The sequence below is a fragment of the Sapajus apella genome, unplaced genomic scaffold (genome assembly GCF_009761245.1).
Source record: "Sapajus apella isolate SASKATOON/1434 unplaced genomic scaffold, GSC_monkey_1.0 scaffold6, whole genome shotgun sequence".
NCBI classification, from domain to species: Eukaryota; Metazoa; Chordata; class Mammalia; order Primates; family Cebidae; genus Sapajus; species Sapajus apella.
The window spans coordinates 9,382,765-9,403,296 of record NW_022436946.1 but is presented as its reverse complement, the minus strand read 5'-3'; positions in this window follow the sequence as shown (position 1 = coordinate 9,403,296).

The following is a 20,532-nucleotide window of genomic DNA, read 5'->3' as shown; positions in this document are numbered from 1 at the left end:
TAAATGTCTTTAATACATTGTATTATAATCTCTTAAAGCAACAGAATGCATTTTTTAGGAAGAGATCCTTGTTAACCTTATTAAGTACTAATCAGTGGTCATATTTAAGAAGTTATTTAGGTTTGCAAGGAGCTGCACAATTATTATTAAATACCTTCCCTGTAGAAAATCCCCAAGAAGAAATGAATGCAGAATTGAAAGTGTGATTGCAGTTCACCACTGACAATAAATATTGACTATGGCCTGCAGCCTTCTTCTAAGGAATATTTGAGTTAAGCTTTAATTCTTCATGTGAAAAAAATCAAATCTACTACAGATGCTTCTTGACTGACAACAGGATTACCTCCTGATATACTCTTTGTAAATTGAAAATATCGTAAATGGAAAGCAGTACATTTAGGCCAGGTGCAGTGGCTCATGCCTGTAATCTCAGCACTTTTGGAGGTAGAGGCAGGAGAACTGCTTGAGCCCAGGAGTTTGAGACCAACCTGGGCAACACAGTAGGATCCCTTCTTTACAAAAAATTTTAAAAAATAGATGGACATGATGGCCTGCACCTGAGGGCCCAGATACTCAGGAGGATGAAGTGGGGGGACCTCTTAAGCAGGGAAGGTCGAGGCTGCTGTGAGCCATGAACCTGCCACTGTACTGCAGCTTGGGTGACAAAGTGAGACTTCGTCTCAAAGAAAAGGAAGAAAGAATGCATTTAATGCTGGCAACACAGCAGGTAGACCCTGAGTTAGGAGGTTTCTATTTATAACTTTTTGACTTTAAAACAACACAAAAGCAATAAGCATTCAGTAGAAAGTGTAACCCCATCTTAAGTCATAAGGAGCTCCTTTATTTATATGGGATCATATTCACAATAAATGTATCGAAGTTAAAAGTTTTTACGTTGAACCATCCTAAATAGAGGACCATCTGTAGGTTAGGAATAAATTCAGACAATGCCATTGCATTCTTTCTTATGGTATTTTATTTCATTTATTCTGAATACTTCTGCCATCTGGGCCTACCTGTGTAGCTTCTTCAACTGCACCTGCTTCTGCCTCTATACACTTAGTTATTTTCTTCCCAGTGTTCTTTAGTTGAATTACTCTACTATGCTCTACACTCTCAACAATTAAAGCTAATCCTGTGGCCTACATGAAATAAATCTGCTAATAAACCATAAAAGATATCTGTAATATCTCCGAAGTCCAAAATAATATCTGGCTCACCAAATCTTCTGGTCTTTGACATTTGGATTCAACAGAAGAAATAAAAATGATGCTAATACTTTATTTTCTTAAATATTTTAAAATTTGTATATTTTATGATTCACAAAGTATCTCAATGTTTCCATTGTATTGGTGCTGCATATCTGCATATAATATTTCTGTTTAATTTTCTATGGACCTACTTATATTGGATTTGGTATAATTTTATCTTTGTTTTGCCTGCTGATTTCTTTGGTTGAATGGAATAGTCCTTTTTTTTTTTTTTTTTTTTTTTTTTCAGACAATGTCTCACTCTGTTACGTAGGCTGGGGTGCAATGGTGCAATCATACTGAGAGACTGTATTGTCTTCCCAGGTCCACAAGAGGGCGTGGTTTCAAAGGCAAAAACTTCCCGGTACCATAACCGTACCTATGCCTCCATCTGGGAGCTTAAAGATCTTTGTTTGACTTTCGCACGCAGGAAAAAAATCAAAGCTCAATCCCCCTAGCGGAAGTTTAAAGGAACTTCTTTCATAGGACAGAAAACTTGAAGAGGGCGGGAATTACTCCCAGGTTAAAAGTCCTCTTCCCCCACATCAGGGCAGATCCCATTTCTGGATCCCCTTCCATGACATCGTGGAAGCTGCTCTCTCCCTATCTCTTTCTCCTTTTTCTAACTCTCTGTCTAAATAAATCACTTTCTGCAAAACTCTTTGGGGTTGGATATTTACTTAATTGCTCACCAAACCCAGTGGGGTCCTCCCTCCCATGCTTGGGTGAGTGTGGGACCAAAAGCCTGGAAGAACACATCCTAGTGGGGAAGCTGAGCCTCCCCACACCTCAGAACCCAGTCTCAATACCTTAAGTAACTTCAAATTGCGGGGCTCAGGCAGTCCTCCCCACTCAGTCTCCTTAGCAGCTAGGATCTTCTCTCTACAAAATATTCAAAAGGTACTTGATCTTGAACTACTGGCCTCAAGAGATCCTCCTACCTTGTCCTCCCAAAGTGTTGGGATTACAGATGTGAGCCACTGTGTCTGACCTGGAGAGAACATTCTTTAGTTCTTGGGAGCTCTGAAGGATAAATGCTACATTTTCTTCAATATGTATTTTGAAATTGGCTCCATGATCAATTCTCAACATCATGAAAAGACTGTTTCAAACACCTACACTTAAGAAAAATGCATCTTTTATAAATTGAAAGTTGAAACTTTCCATGGCAAAAGAAACTTTAATTGAAGGTATCTAATTTGGAATTTGCTTGTAGAATCTTTTATACTGCCACAGGAGTATAAAAGATTAGCTCCTACAATCCACAGGTTTCTCCTTATAATTGCAACAAATCGTCTGACTGCAGAGTGATTGCAGACATGCTAGATTTCAGATTTTATTAATTTTAACAAAATATTTACTTTGTACAAAAGATGTTTCTGGGCACTGTATTACCTTGTTTTGCTAGAGCTGCCACAAAGGAGTACCACCAATTGAGTAGCTTAAAAAACAGAAATTTACGTTTCACAGTTCTCAAGGCTAGAAGTTCAGGATTAGGGTACAAGCAACGTTGGTTTCTACTGAGAGCTGCTCTCCTTGGCTGCCTTCTCTCTATGTCTTCACATAGTCTTTGGTCTGTGTGTGCACATCCTATTGTCTCTGCGTGCACACACACACCCCTTTGTGTCTTTCTGTGTGTCTCAATTTCCTCTTCTTTTAAGGACACCATCAAATTGGGTTAAGGTCCACCTTAATGGCCTCATTTTAACCTAATCACCCCTTTAAAGATTCTATCTCCCAATACAGAATTGAAATGCTTGGGACCAGAAGTGTTGCAGATTTCTGATTTCAGATTTTAGAATATTTTCATATACACAATGAGATATCTTAAGAATGAGACCCAACTAAATATAGAATCATTTGTATTTCATAAACACCATATACACATTACCTAAAGATAATTTTGAACAGTATTTTACCTAATTTTGCACAGAAAACAAAGTTTTGATTGCATTTTACTGACACCATCACATAAGGTGAGGTGTAGCATTTTCCACTTGTGGCATCAAGTCAGCCTTCAAAAAGGTTCAGATTTTGGAGCATTTTGGGTTTCAGAGATTCAGATTAGAGATGCATAACCTGTACAGTGACATTCTGAGGTGCTGAGGGAAGGGGCGTCAACATATGAGTTTTGCCGGGATGCAATTAACCCCATGACAGGCACCTACAACGTGGCAATGGGAATTTAGCTCTGAATGAAGTAGACAAAAGCTTTGCCATCCTGGAGTTTATATCATTGTACTTAATGTGTCTAAATTTTCAATTTCCTCATCTGCACAACAACTCAGATTCTTGCTGTGATTATGTTAATAATGGCAGAGAGCAATTAAGATAGTTCCTGGTCCACAGCAAGTCTCAATAAATCATCATGAGAATTGTAACAATAAAACATGGTGATAAGCATGGGCAGGTTAGATTGAGGAAATCTTCACACTCCCTCTCCCTGGATTTGAAATGAGTTAGTCGCCTTTAGGCAATGACACCATTGCTGCCCAAGTGCTTTATGCATAGGGCATAATACATTATTTCACAAAGTCTTACTAAATTATTTGACTTCATCACTACAATTACAAGGGTCATTATGCTTCTGTAAATGATATGAGGATATTTTATCTCTTAAATTCTTTTCAGTTTGCTCTTAAAGAGGGACGTAAGTTTCTAGTTCTTTATCTCTACTTCATTATGCTTAGGTCCAAAGTAAAATGGAACAACCGCCTGTGGTTAACTCTGTTGCAAATTCCTGAGAAATACGTGTTCAATATTGTAATATCATCTCAGTTGAAACAATTCCTTTAACATTGATTCCTTTGGTGACAAACAAGTTCTTTCTTAAGAGCCTTTTCCCTTCTTCTTTGTGTACATTCATTTATTCAACAATTATATATTTTCTGCCTGTTATATAAAGGCAACAATCCCATGCTGGGGATACAAAAGTAACAAAACAGACAAAAGTCTCTGATTTCATGTAGCTTCCAATTAAGTGTTGATTGGTAGTTTTTCTGTGAAAAATACACTATTCATTCACAACTCTCTACTTCTAAGCAGCATCAACCATCACCGTAATTTAGAAAGCACGGTGACCTCAATTGCAAAGTATAATGGCATATTTACTCTTTTAGTACAAACTTTTATCCTCAAATCAAAATTTAAAATAAGCACTATTGCAAATATAATTTTTTTTGTCCAGAATCATCTTGCTTTAGATATTTGAACATGATAAAATTCCTTGAATTTACTTTTAGGCAATTATCCAATCACTTTATGCTAAATCAGCGCAAGTGTATCTCTTAAATATCACTGAATTCCTATTTCCACTTAAGCCACTCCCTTTTATCTTAGCTTAGTTGTCATTTTGCTCTGAAATTAATGCAAGTTTTAAGCCTTGATCTATTATACACATTGCAAAAAGATACTTTTCTGTTTCAAAATTGTCAATTGGCTTTCACCTTTAACAACCCCTTACATCCTACTCTAGGTTCAACAAGATACAGCTTCTTTCAGTTCCTGAAGCAAGGCAATCTGTAATCTCAATACTCAATCTTGTTTTAAACAAAAGATTCCACTAGAACTCATGGGGAGAATGTTTTCTCTTTCCAACTTTTTTGTAGTACTGGTTTCTGCATGTCTGTTTCACACACTGCGCTCACTACCTGGAGAGCTAATAAAGGGAGGGATTATGCTACATTCATCTTTGTATTCTCAGTTGCTAGAATAGTTTCTTCTTCCTCCCACTTGTTTTATTTAAATAACTTTTTCCAGTGATATTTTGCATATCATATTATTCATTCTTTTCAACTGTACAAATCAATAAATTTTAGTAAGTATGTGAAGTTGTGAAACTGATAGCAACAGGAGACAAATTCCTAGGTAGGCAGGGAAGGGTCCTTCGTAAAACTAGACCTTTAAGCCAAGCACAGTTTAAAAGCCAGAGAGGAGGCTTTTAAAGGAGGAGGAGCATCACATGCTGGAGGCAGCTGGCAGGGGTAGGGGAGAGACACTGGGGGGTGGGGAGGGGGATGAGGACAGAGGGGAGGGTGGGGAGGGATAACATGGGAGAAGTGCCAGATATAGCATGTACCTAAAGTAAAATAATTTTTTTTAAAAAGCCAGAAAACCAAGCTGCCAGTCCCAGACAGAGTCTGTAACCAGAGTGAAAACTATCCCTACCCCCATCTTACCCACTCTCTCGATTGATTCCTTCTGAAGGATGCCTTTTAACCAATTGAATAGTGCTTTTTCCAAGACCCACCCATGGGCCAGTCAGCACACATTATCCCATTCTAAGCCAATAAAAACATCAGATTCAGACTTACAGATGGCTACCCATTTTCAGGTCACTCTCATTGCTGAGATCTTTTTATCTGTTTCTCAATAAAATGTCACTGTGTCTTATTCACTCTTAGGTGTTGAAGTACCATATTCCTCTTGGTCACTGGACAAGAACCCAGAGCTTGCTGCACTGCAGGAGTTAAAGACCTATAATGCTTCTATGCCCCTGCTCACCAAGTGACGGGTGAGAAGTACAAGAGCTGTAACACTCCCCGAACCGAACCTGCTTGCTGACCAACGGGCGAGAAGCCACTGGGCGCCACTCCCTGCAGCTCACTGAGCTATAGGAGTGAAAAAGCCACACACAAAAAAAACCACAATTAATCCATTTTTAGACTACTTTTATCACTGTAATACGATTCCTTGGGCACACACACTGTTTATCCTTCTTTCCTGCCCCCATTCTGGGCAACCTTGATCTACCTGCTGTCTTTATAGCTTTGTCTTTTCTGAATATTTCATTAAAAATGAATTATGCAATATATGATGTCTTATGTCAGGTATTTTCATGGAACATGTTTGGTGACTTTCACTGAAATTTTTCTGAAGTTCATTATGGTGTAGCATGCTATGTATCCATGGTTTGTTCCCATATTTTACTGAGTAACAGAATACACACACACACACACACATACACACACACACCCCATTATATATAATGGAATATACATATAATATTATATATATAGTGGAATATACATGTAATATTAATATATAATAGAACATACTATTGTAGGTAATATGACATATACAATACACAATTATATATAATATTATAATATATAATATAGATACATTATTACAATATATATTATTATAGATAATATGTAATCTTATAATATATCTATATATTATATTATATATTACATGTAATATATTATTGTATTATTACATATGTTGTCAGAATTATTACAATATAATATATTATATATAATATACAATATAATATAATATGATACAAAATGTAATATATAGAGAGAAGTCTTCTGGTTAACAGTAGCCTATTTGTTGTTCAGATTTTTGGGAGCCAAAAGTTATGCACAGATATTTGAATGCATGAGGTTTAGGTACCTCTAAACCCCACTTTGTTCAAGAGTCTATTCTATTTTCCGGCTGCCTTCTGGACTTTGTGGTGTCAGATGAGTCAGCTGTTGATCTTACAGGGAGCCCCTGAACATCACAAGTTGTTTTTCTCTTGATATTCAAGCTTTTCTCTTTGACTTTCATCAGGTTAACTAAGATGTATCCAAATTGAGATCCCCTGAAAGGGATGTCTACATGGAGTCTTTGAGATTCTCGAATGTGTAGATTAAATGTTTTCATTAAATTTGGGGACACTCTTGCCATAATTTCTTCAAATTTTTTTTTCTGTTGATTTACCATCATTCTCTTCTTCTAGTTCTTTCTTTCTTCTTATATTAGTATGTTAGATGATTTTTGTATTAGTTTGTTTTGTGCATCTATAACAGAATACTTGAGACTGGGAAATTTAGGAAATTTAAGATAAAGGGGAATTTATTGGCTCATTGTTCTGGAGTCTGGCGAATCTAATGTCAGTGCACTTACATCTGGCAAGGGCTTTCCTGTTGTGATATAAAATGACAGATCACATGGTGGAAGGACAAAGAAAGAGAGGAAAGTGGGGCTGAACTCACCCTTTTATAATGAACCCACTTCTATATGAACATTCATGAGGCAAGCCCTCATGGCCTAATCACCTCCTAAGGTTCTACCTCTCAATACTGTTACAATGGAAATTATATTTCAGCATAAATTTGAGAAGCAAAAAGCATCACAAGCGTATTCTACACATCTATGAAACTCTTAACTTTTTCTTAATTATTTGTTCTGTTTCTCTGTATATATCATCTCCATTGACCTATGCTCAAATTTAGTACTTTTGTTTTTCTGCTAACTGAAATCTGTTGTTGAGTTCCTCTAGCAAGTTCAGTTTTCTCTAGAATTTTTTTTTCTTTTCAGTTGTTGTAATCTTCAATCCCCAAATTTCTATTTAGTTCTTTATCCTTATTTCACTGATAATAATCATGTTAATCCCTTTTTCCATATTCTCTACTTGATGAAACATCATTTTCATACTTTCCTTCAATTCTATATAGTTTCACTTAATTGAATATCTTGAGAAAAATAAGACCCAGCTATATGTTGTCTATAAAAAATCCACTTTAAATTTAAAGCTAATGACGGCTCAAAATTAAAGGAAGCAAGTAAGATTGATTATACTCTTAGTACCCAAAAGAAGCTGCATAACTATATTAATTTCAAGTTTTGAAATTTTCATTTCATTTTTATATTTTATTTTATATTTCATTTTCTTTGTCTTCAGACAAAGAACAGCATAATGTGAAAGGAGGGGCACTACATACTGATGAGTCTTTTCCTCCAGAAGACATAATAAACCTTAATGTGTCTGCACATAACAACAGAACACTAAAATACATGGGGGGAAAACCGACAGAGCTGTGTGGGAAAATAAACAAATCTAGAATAATAATTTGTTATTTTAACACACCTCTCTCAAATGAATTGATAGATCAAGCAGGCAAAAATTAATAGGGATGTGGATAAACTTAATAGCACAAATTAATCAACTTTGTCTAATTGACATTTATAGAATACTTCATCTTACAACAGGAGAAGGCCCATTCTTTTCAGGCTCATTTGGAATATTCATCAGTATAGATCAGCAGTCTCCAAACTTTTTGGCAGCAGGGACCAGCTTTGTGGAACACAATTTTTTTTTCTCAGACTGGGGATGTGATGACAGTGGTGGTTTCAGGATGAAACTGTTCCACCTCAGCTCATCAAGCATTAGCTAGATTCCCATAAACAGCATGCAACCTAGATCCCTTGAATGTGCAGTTCACAGTAAGGTTCATGCTCCTATGAAAACCTAATGCCACCACTGATCCGACAGGAGGCGGCACTCTGGTGGTAATGTGAGTGATGGGGAGTGGCTGTATACACCGATGAAGCACTGCTTGCTTGCCTGCCGCTCACCTCCTGCTGTCACCAGGCTAAGGTCCATAGTGTAAGGGTTGGAGACTCCTGGTATAAGCCATATTTCAGGTTATGAAACACACCTTAAAAAATTAGAACTTTGAATTTCTATAAAATATGTTCTCAGGTCATAAAGCAATTGAAGTAGTAATTAATAACTTAACGAAAGAAAGAAAATTCCTTAGTATTTGAAAGCAAAAAATACACCTGTAAACAGCACATAGATCAAAATGAGGTTTCAAGAGAAATAAAAGTGATTTGAACCAAACAAAAATACATGTTACTAAATATTGTAGGATGCAGCAAAATCAATGCTTAGAGGAAAATGCATAGCATTAAATGAATATATTAAACAAAAGAAAGGCTTAAAATCAATAGCTTAAGCTTCTACCTTAGGAATGTAGAGGAAGAATAGCAGACTGATTGTACAACAAGTAAAAGCCATTAAATAATAAATATTGGAGCTGAAATCAACCAATTCACAAGAAGAAAACAAAACAGAAAAATCAATGACATAAAAAGATTTTTTTAAAAGATGGATAAAATCGGTAAACATCTAGCTGAATTAATGAAGAAAAAAACAAAGAAGACACAAAATATCAGTGTCAGAAATGAAAATGGAAATAACACACTCCAACTGATCTCATACAAGTGGAATTTCTTCTGTGAATCATTATCCAAACAAGCGATATTTATTTCAGGTATCCACAGTTGACTCAATTTAAAAATACAAACAATACATTAACTCCACTATATCTACAGGCTGATGGAATCACATATGATCACTTCAATTGACTCACAAAAAGGAACACCCACTGACAAAATCCAAAACCCATGTAGGATAAAAATTTTTGGCCAGTTGGTAATAGAGTGGAACTTCTTTGAATTAATAATGAACATCTACAAAATACTATAGATAAAAATATAGTTAATGATGATGTTACCATAGCAACAGAGGTTTGGTCTAGGTCCTGCTGTTTGTTGCACAGAAAGCCAGTGACTGAGACAATGAGTAACACCAACAAAGAAGGCCTTAATTGGTTGTTGTAGCTGAAGATATGGAGCCTCAGTCTCAAATCCATTTCTCTGACCTACTAAACCTAGGGGTTTTTATACTAGGGAAAAAATATAATGATATGTAGGAAAACAGAAACTAGGGAGGGTCAAGGAAGCAATCATGATGAATAAGGGGTCCAGCATTTCATTGTCTGAATGTGGAGTTTTGGTGAGTTTCAACATCATTTTTTCATACAAAAAAATTAACTGGGCATGGTGGTGCACACCTGTAGTCCTAGCTACACAGGAGGCTGAGACAGGAGAATTGCTTGAACCCTGGAGGCAGAGATCGCAGTGAGCCAAGATTGTGCCACTGCACTACAGACTGCATGACAGGGCAAGACTCCGTCTTAAAAAAAAAAAAAAAAAAGAAAGAAAGAAAGAAAAGAAAAGCACAAATAAAAACAATGAGGTGGCATCACATACCTATTAGGATATCTGAAATAAAGAGAAAAAGGCAATACCAACTGCTAGCGAGGCTGAGTAGGAACAGGATGTGGGCATGTGTAGCATTCATTGCTGGTGGGGTACAAAATGGCATAGTTATTTTGAAGAGAATTTGATAATTTCTTTCAAAACTGAGCATAGTCTTATCACAGAAATTACACTCCTAGGTAGTAATCTAACAGATTTGAAAATGTATGTGCACACAAAAATTGCACATATGCGTAGGTGTTTATGGCAGCATTATTCATAATTGCCAAACCTGGAAGCACCCAAAATAGCTTTTAATAGATAAATTAAAACAAACTGTGGCAACCCATATACCAGAGTGCTATCCAGCAATAAAAAGGAGAATCATCAAGAGACACAAAAGCATGGATGGATCTTAAATGCATGTCGAGGAGTAGAAGAAGTCAATCTTTTGAAAAGGTTACAATTTCATTCATATGACATTCTGGAAAAGACGAAACTGTAGAGAAGATACACAACTTGGTGGTTTCTATTAAATTTTTGGCCAGATTTTTGTCTACCGTAACTGCATTCACTATTTGGGTTATTGCAATGTCACCAACAAATTACCATTGTTTTCAGTAATGTCCTGGGGAAAGGATTTTTGTTCATTGGTTTTTGACTGTTTTGCAGAGCTGAACCCCAAACTAAATACTTACAAAGCCCTGGGAATAAAGAGTTTTTTCAGAAAATCTTTTGTCTTGTCGTACTCTAGGCTGAGAATAGGGTTTTCAACAAAGCTCCAAATGGGAGCTTGGCTGTGCGTGGACTAGCTTTTATACCTACCATGCTTCTGATGTGGGCAGTAAGGCAGGATGGGTATATCCCCAAGTTAAAATGTTACTACTATACTATTCTGACTGAGGTTCAGTAGTATTTCTTGAATGGGTGCTTTCCATTCATTCTGTGAATTGAATTAATTTCCACAGTTCTGATATGTTTGCTTTTTATTATTTTGCCATCATTTCTTTGCCTTTGGGGGTTCAGCAGTTTTATTCAGGTCTTAATTTTCCCATTCCAGAAGACAATGTCTAACAAGCATAGATCTTGCTCTCAATGCATGCATCTCCCAGCTGGAGTAGAATGATGAACACAGATGGGGAGTATTGGTACAGTAAATTGAAGTCAGAATCTGTGGAAGTGGGAGGTAAGTGCCGGTATTAAATATTCAGATTTTGTCCTGTAAGTAAGGGAAAATCCTTCAATATTTAGAACTGAAGGAGTAAACTGGAAATAATATTTGTGAATAAGTATTCTGGAAATTGTAGATGAATTATTGAAGAATATTTTGATAAAGGAAGGGAAGTTGAGAGGCTTTGAAAATATCTAGAAGCAAGCTAAACATGCCATGAGTTATTTGGACCAATAGAAATGTCAGAAATTGCAATGAACTTTTATTTTTTTAAGGAATATGATGGAATTTTAAGATTGGCTAATATGTGAGGCAGATAAAAGGCTAAAATCAGAAATGCTTTAAGTTTTAAAATTTGAATGGCTGGAGAAATTAATTCATTGATAGAAAAAAGAGATTAGTGTTAGAAGGAGGAAAATTTGTTACATTGTTTGAATTTAAACATTGATGGGCTATACAAATAACTTTATTTTTTTTTAATTGAAGACAGGTAAACAGAATTCAGTTTAGAGGTTAGAGTTTGCTAATATTGATTTGTAAATAAATAAGAAATTTCAGATGAGTACATTTTTAAAAAGAGATATGGTACTTACAGAGAAGTACCTTATAACATACAAAAAATACAGTTTTGACGGTGGAAATAGAGTTTGGGAGGCACAGATGTGGACTATTTGCTGAGTGCTAACAAAAGTGTAACAATTTATTGGAAGGATGCTATTTAGAACTTGTCTAATTAATTCTGTTTGTTAAAAACAAATAACAATTGAATAATCAAAATGGGAGAAAGGGGTAGAAAAGATGCCACACAACTTTTAAAACTTAAGCATTTTTCAAAGCACTCGAGTGTTATCTTTGACTGGATCCTGGACAGAAAGGACATGAATGCCAAAATCTGTGAAATCCAAATAATGTCTTAAGTTTAGTTAATAACTGTAATAAGGAAAATAATCTTATTGTTATCTCTTGCTAGTAGGGAATCACTTATCTGCTGCAGAGAATTAGGGCACAAGTAGAACCTCGAGGATGAGACAATGAACAATTTAGTGTCAACGAACAATTTAGTGTCAACAACTTTAGGAAAAGAGTTTCCTTTGAGTTCTCCTATTATTTTATTTTATTGTAGGTAGAGATGTGACATGTAGGGAAGGAAGAATTGAAGTTACTTCAGCTCTGAAGAATCAGCTAAAATGTTTATTTCATCAGGCATGGTAAAGGTTTTGATAGGCCTCTGGAGAATGAAGCAGTCACTTTATGTTATATTTTTTGGCAGTAGCACTGCATTTACATGGAACATAAGTTACTAATTTTACTAGGAATGGCAGTAGTGTTTTTGATGTTATCATTAGATCTATAACTAGAATCAAAACATATAATTATAAACATACTTGTTTTGAATCTATTTTTTTTCAGAATAATAAATATGAATTATTTTTATTCACATTCAACTTGCTGTCAGTTGACTGTGTTCATAATTTTTTATTAAAATATCTATGTTTTCTAAGTTTATCGTCTTATTATAGATAACACTTTTTTGCATGCAATGAAACAAGCTACTGAAAAAACAAGCTACTGAAAAGCTATTCCCAAATTCTGAATAATGTAATTCAATATAGACTCTCAGTTCTGTTACATCATTGCTGTATTAGTCTGTTCTCACACTGCTAATAAAGACATACTAAAGACTGGGTAATTTATAAAAGAAAGAGGTTTCATGGATTCACAATTCCACATGGCTGGGGAGGCCTCAACAATCATGGCAGAAGGCAAAGGCGAAGCAAAGACATGTCTTACAGGACAGCAACCAAGAGAATGTGTACAGGTGAACTGCTCTTCATAAAACCATCAGATTCACTGTCATGTGAACAGCTTGAGAAAATCTGCCCTTTTGATTCAATTACTTGCCACTGGGTCCCTCCCATAACACATGGGGATTATGGGAGCTACAATTCTAGATAAGAATTGGGTGGGAACACAGCTAAACCACATCAGTCACCATTGTATTTTATATTTTAGGTAATAATATTGTCAATAATATTGATATCAAATTAAAAATACATATCAAATATTCTCTTCCCCTTATTACATTATCTGAAGATCTATCTCACATAGGTCATAATCTTCCTTCATCATGGCCTTCATTTTTCCCAAATAGGGAAATAGTGAATACGGTTGGTCTCATTTCATTTGATTATATTTGTAGTTTACTGTCATCTCAACTTCCCTTTCAAATACATCTTTACAAATTATTGGCTTTAAAAGTAACTATAATAACATCATCACTGAAATTTTTTGTTACTTAAATGCAATATGATGAACAAAACACAGGTTCTTAAATACATTTTTGTTGTTGTTTTTAAATTCTTGAGATGCAATTTCTGGATTTTGCATTTTTACAATTTGCTAAATGTGCAGCACAAAAATAGTCTGTTTCTGTGAAGAGAACCTCTGCCAAGAACTTTTTGTTTTATCTTTATGATGAATGCAGATTCTCCATTAAAAAGCATATTTTTCATTTAAAATGTTGAATAAGATGATACTTAAAATAATTCAGTTGACTAAAATGGGATGCTAAGGGGAAGAAAAGCACACACACGAGAGAGTATTTTCTGGTTCTATAATGGTTTCATTTGATTATAAAATATAACTGTTAATCACTTAATATATAGAAAGCTAAATCAGTCTTGGCATTCATGTTGTTTTGAGCAATGCTTCTTTCTTCATAAATTCAAAGTAATATCAAATACACTTTTGCGGTAACATTGTTACATATTAAGTTAACACAGCTTTACTTTTAGTGAATGAAAAAAATCCTTAGTAGTATGACTTAATTTTCTTCCTGCTACTAGTATACAATGTTCTTATTTCAGTCCACTTACTGCTTGTCTTAAAAGATGGCAATTGTAAACTTAGGGTATAATTCCATTAAAGAGGATAGTATAAATTCTCTAAATATTTGTTTCATATTTAACCATAACTTTCTCATTTCATCATCTATCTAGCTCTTCTACTGAAGCGTTTTTGGTCTTCTACTCATTAAAGAAAACTTTTCCATAAAACCAAAAGCATAACTCCTCCCTAAAATTGTTTATTTCTTCAAAAACATATATTGTATACCTAAGGCATTCAATTTATTAATAAGGAACCTAGTGATAGGGTTGTTTAATGAGTGTAAAATGCACTTTCAGCTTCAAACCAATCGGATATTGTTGTGGCATAAATGTGTTCCCCTAAAATTCATACATTAAAATCCTAATCCCCATGATGGTATTAGAAAGTGGGCTTTGGGGAGGTGATTAGGTCATAGGGACATAGCCTTCATAAATGGGATTAATGCCTTTATAAAAGAGGCCTTATAGAGACTCCCTGTTCTTTCTACATGTGACGATATAGATAGAGGGTACTCTTTATTAACCGAAAAGTGGGCCCATGGCACACAAAGTCTGTGTTAATCTTGGACTTCCGAGCCTTTAGAAATTTTGTTTGTTTATAAGGCAGCCAGTTTATGGTACTTTTATGGGAGCCCAGATGGATGGAGACAGAGCTGTATAGCCAGGATCAGTATTTTTTATAGCATGATGCATGGATGAGCCTCATTTAGGACTACCTAGAGGTATTTGTTTAAAATGATTGCTATGGCCTTAAGCTCGGCTTAATAAATCATAATACATAAATTTAAAACCACTGCTGAGCATACCATTGCTTGTAGAAAAGTGTGAGAGCCAGTGACTTAGAAGGGAAAATGATAGATAGTAGATCATCTATATTTAAATCATTTTTCTAATCACAAGCCATTTATAATAGATTTGATAATAATTTGTAAAGAAACGTCATAGAAAACTAGTCCTGCTACATTCAAGCACCTCTGCAAATTCCCCATACAACTAATAGTTAATTCCTAGTGCTAATCCTGTTTCATTAAAATATTCTTAATGAAATTTGGTTGCATATTATTATTGAAATGGTTCTCAAAATATCTCTATTAAATTACTTTCTTTTTGGAAGTATTTTAAAAGAGCAATGATTTTTTTTGTCATCATACTAACCATCATGACCTGTTTTATATAACGTAGAGTGTTTTTAAAAAATAAATTATGTTTTCCTGTCTTCACCCAAATCCATCAGCCAGGAGGAGGCACTTAATTTGCAAGGTCTAGTGGAAAATACGTATGTGCAACTACTTGTTCATTATTTATTATTCATTTCAAAGTGATGGTATCAGAGCATTAGTAGAACCACAGGGCCCTGTAAGACTGCACAGATTTGTAATCCATTCAATTGTCCTTGCCAATAGAATATTCATGTGGGCCGGGCGCGGTGGCTCACCCCTGTAATCCCAGCACTTTGGGAGGCCGAAGTGGGTGGATCATGAGGTCAAGAGATCAAGACCATCCTGGTCAACATGGTGAAACCCCGTCTCTACAAAAAATACAAAAAATTAGCTGGGCATGTGGCTCGTGCCTGTAATCCCAGCTACTCAGGAGGCTGAGGCAGGATAATTGCCTGAACCCAGGAGGCGGAGGTTGCGGTGGGCCGAGTTCGTGCCATTACACTCTAGCCTGGGTAACAAAAGCGAAACTCCTTCTCAAAAAAAAAGAAGAAAGAATTTTCATGTGACTTCCACTAGTGAATGACCAAAACATGGTTTAGAAAAAGAAAAAAAAAAATCAAGACTAAATCAAGGCTTCTTAACAAATAAGATATTTGTATATTACTTATGTTATCTCCCAAAAAATTTAAACAAAAATAAGATTTTTTTATTTTTTATTTTTTATTTTATTTATTTATTTTTTGAGACGGAGTATCATTCTGTTGCCCAGGCTGTAGTGCAGTGGTGCGATCTCGGCTCACTGCAACCTCTGCCTCTCGGGTTCAAGCGATTCTCCTCACTCAGCCTCCTGAGAAGCTAGGACTACAGGCACTACCACCATGCCCAGCACATTTTTGTATTTTGAGTTGAGACATTTGTTTCACCATGGTTGGCCAGGATGGTCTCAATCTCCTGACCTTATGATCCACCCACGTCGGCTTCCCAAAGTGCTGGGATTACAGGCACGATCTTAAATTATATAATCTTAAATTATATAAAGAAAGTCTTAAGTTATATAATGCTGCCTTCAGATTGTATTAATTTTACTTATTTATTTTTCCATTGAAAAATACTTATATTTAGAATGAGCCCGCTGGACTCAGTGTAAATGATCCCAGTTTTATAGGTCAATTCCTTGAAGAAAGTCACTTATGACAATTGTCAATCAATTACTTATTTTAACATGAATTATCTATTTTTCAACCTCTTTTTATTCAACTTCAAACTTGTTCTGACCAAATGAATCTAGACTTGTAGAATACTGTTCCTATATGATAAATATGTAATTTGGCAGAAAATAGAAATAGTTGATACCCAGGTAGGTCTTTGGCTTCCAGTTAAGATAGAGCTAAACATCTCACATCCAATGTTCAATCTGTTAATAAAAACAGACCAAAAATATGCAAAACAGCAATACTAATGCCATACAGCCAAATAAAATGGTATTTAACACAGTTTCCTGATATTTTCTTATGTTGCTATCATAAACACATTTTTTAAGTTCCACTGTTTTTAAATACACACTCCTCTCACATGTTCCACATGGAGACATTTAAATAATGATGTAGTATGGGTAAAATAGAATAACCTTTAAGATCTCTGCCAGCTGGCACTGAAATGAACCTTCAAAATCATTGTTTTCCCTTCTCTGAAGGACTCCCTAAGGATTACATTGAAAACAATTCTGTCTTGCTGTCTAACGTACTTCATGCATCAACTCTAACCTACAGTGACACAGAAGAATTCCTGCGGTGTGTTACCCTGAATGATCCACAATGAACATTCAGAAGACAATTTTAACATTTGTGTTCTACATATATAATATGTATGTTGGGATCAAGATTTTATTGATGTTTATCAATGCATGCTATAGTGGATAATAGCTTGGGAAAAATATGTCTGGTATACCTGAATATATGACTGCATATAATTTTATTAGTAGTTCAAACGGTTACATTATTAAGTTAAATTATTATATGAAGAAGAAAAAACCTTAAACTGGCATTTACTTTACCATATAAAGTATTATGGTTTAGAGAGAAAAAGGAAAGCATGCTGTGATGTTTAAAGTATTCTACTCAAATCATTTCTTGTCTTTTGCTTTGGATTCTCAAATTGATGTTTTCCTTGTCAGTATGTTTTTACAGCAATATTTTATCTGCTACTATCTCATAGATTAGCCTTCATTCTATAGATAAGTGACACTAAAATGCTTTACGTTATGCATATTTTTAAAACAATGTACTTGAGCATTTATAAGAAAAATTGAAAATTTTTCTTTATAAATTTAAACAGCTGTAAAGATGCTATTTCTAGCATATTAAAACCGATTTTATCTCCAAACAAAATTGTTACATTAATTTTTAAAATGTAGCCAATTAAATCTAAATGCCAAAGTGTTTTTTTAGCTACCATCATCCATTTATACACATCCTGAATGGCTGCCTCTCTACCAGACAGGACACTTACATTGTATCTTTTCTTCTTATTTTTCTACTTAAATTAACTCACAATGACTTTATCCAGAATAATATGTAATATCATTTAAAATGATAATTGATTACCCAAGCATGTAAAAGAATAATCTTCAAAGATCAATTTCCTGTGACCATAAGTTTAAGAGGGTTAAATTTCTTTCAATTTTTAATTTCAGTAGCTTTTTGTTACATGGATAATAAGTGGTATTCTGAGATTTTAGTTCACCCCATTACCCCAGGAATATATGATGTACTCTCTCTCTCTCTCTGTATATATATATATTATATATATATATATATATATTATCCCTTACCTTGCCTCCCACCCTCTCCTTTCTGAGTCTCCAAAGTCCATTGTATCACTTGGCATGTCTTTGTGAATTCATAGTTTAGCTCCTACTTATAAGTGAGAATATACAGCATTTGGGGTTTCCATTCCTGACTTCACTTAGAGTAATAGAGTTTAGTACCATCCAAGTTGCTGCAAAAAACCATTATTTTGTTTATTTTTATGACTGAGTAGTATTCCATGGGGCATGTATACCACATTTTCTTTATCTGCTTATTGGTTCATGGACACTTAGGTTGGTTCTATATCTTTGCAATTGTGAATTGGGCTACAATAAACATATGTGAGCCCATGTCTTCTTCATATAATAATTTCTTTTCCTTTGGGTAGATAGTAGTGAGACTGTTGGATTGAATGGTAGACCTCTGTATTAGTTTGTTTTCCTGCTGCTGATAAAGACATACCCAGGACTGGGCAATTTACAAAAGACAGAAATTTAATACACTCACAGTTCCACATGGCTTGGGAGGCCTCACAATCATGGCAAAAGGTAAAATTCACATCTCACATGGCGGCAGACAAGAGAACAGAATGTGTGCCGAGAAAAAGAGGTTTTCCCTTATAAATACAACAGATCTTGTGAGACTTATTCACTACAGAAGCGTGTGGGGAAAGCCATCCCTGTAATTCAACTATCTCCCGCAGGGTCCCTCCCACAATGTGAGGGAATTATAGGAGCTACAATTCAAGATGAAATTTGGGTGGGGAAGTAGCCAAACCATATCAACCTACTTTTAATTCTTTAAGGAATCTCCATACTGCTCTCTGTAGAGGCTGTACTAATTTACATTCCCACCAGCAGTGTATGAGTTGCCCTTTCACCATATTTATGCCAAAATCTGTTGCTTTTTGATTTTTTTAATAATGGCCATTCTTGCAAGAATAAAGTTGTATCTCATTGTGGTTTTAATTTGCATTGTCCTGGTAATTAGTGATGTTCAGCATTTTTTTAATGTTTGTTGGACATTTGTGTATCTTCTTTTGAGAAATGTCTATTCATGTTATTTGCCCACTTTTTGATGCGACTGTTTGTTTTATTCTTGTTGATTTGTTTGAGTTCCTAGTAGATCCTAGATACTAGTCCTTTGGCAGACGCATAGTTTGCAAATATTTTCTCCCATTCTGTGGGCTGTCTGTTTAACCAGATGACTATTTACTTTGCTATGAAAAAGATTTTTAATTTAATGAGGCCCAATTATTTATTTTTATTTCTGTTGCATTTTCTTTTGGGGTCTTAGCCATGAATTTTTTGCCTAGGCCAATATCCAGAAGAGACATTTCAAGGTTATCTTCTAGAATTTTGATGATTTTGGGTCTTAGATTTAAGTCTTTGATCCTTCTAGAGTTTATTTTTTATAAGGTGAGAGATAGGGATCTAGTTTCATTCTTTTACATGAGACTAGCCAGTTTTCACAGCAACATTTATTAAATAGGTGTCCTTTCCCTAATTTATGTTTTTGTATGTTTTGCTGAAGATCAGTTGGTTTTGAGTATTTGGCTTTACTTCTGGGTTCTCTATTCTTGTTCCATTGGGCTATGCGCCTACTTTTATATCAGTACCATGCTGTTTTGGTAATTATAGCCTTATAGTATAACTTAAAGTCGAGTAATGTGATGCTTCCAGATTTATTCTTTTGGCTTAAATGGCTTAGGTTATTTGAGCTCTTTTTTGGTTCCATATGAATTTTAAGATAGTACTTCTAATTCTGTAAAAAATAATGTTGCTCTTTCAAGGGGAATTGCATTGAATCTGTAGATTGCTCTGGGCAGTAAAGTCCTTTTCACAATATTGATTCTTTCAGTTCATGAGTATGAGACACGTTTAAATTTGTCTGTGTTATCTGTGATTTCTTTCAGTGGTGTTTTGTAATTCTCATTGTAGAGATCTTTCACTTTCTTGGTCAAATATTCCTAGGTATTGCATTTATTTGTCACGTTATAAAGAGATTGAGTTCTTGACTGAATTCTCAGCTTGGTTGTTATTGGTGTAAATTAATTTTGTAATTTGAGACTTTCTGACTTAATTTGTCAAACATGGGAATCTTCAGAAGAGTCTTCAGTGTTTTCTAGGTATACAATCATATCATGGGTGAACAATAATAGTTTGACTTCCTCTTTTCCAATTTGGATAAACGGTTAAAATTTCTGCTGATTATCATGACAATTAGAATTACTATAAATTGATTAAAACATAATTAGTATATTACAATCTCTGATAATGTTTTGTTACACTGTTTTTAAAATAGTTACTGTAAAGTTTTTGTTATAATGCATCCATGCATTCATTGAAATTTACTTATTTTTCAAGTAAGAAATGTTCAGCATTATTTCTGTTACTATTTTTTACATTGAGCATAAGCACACACAGACATATATATATG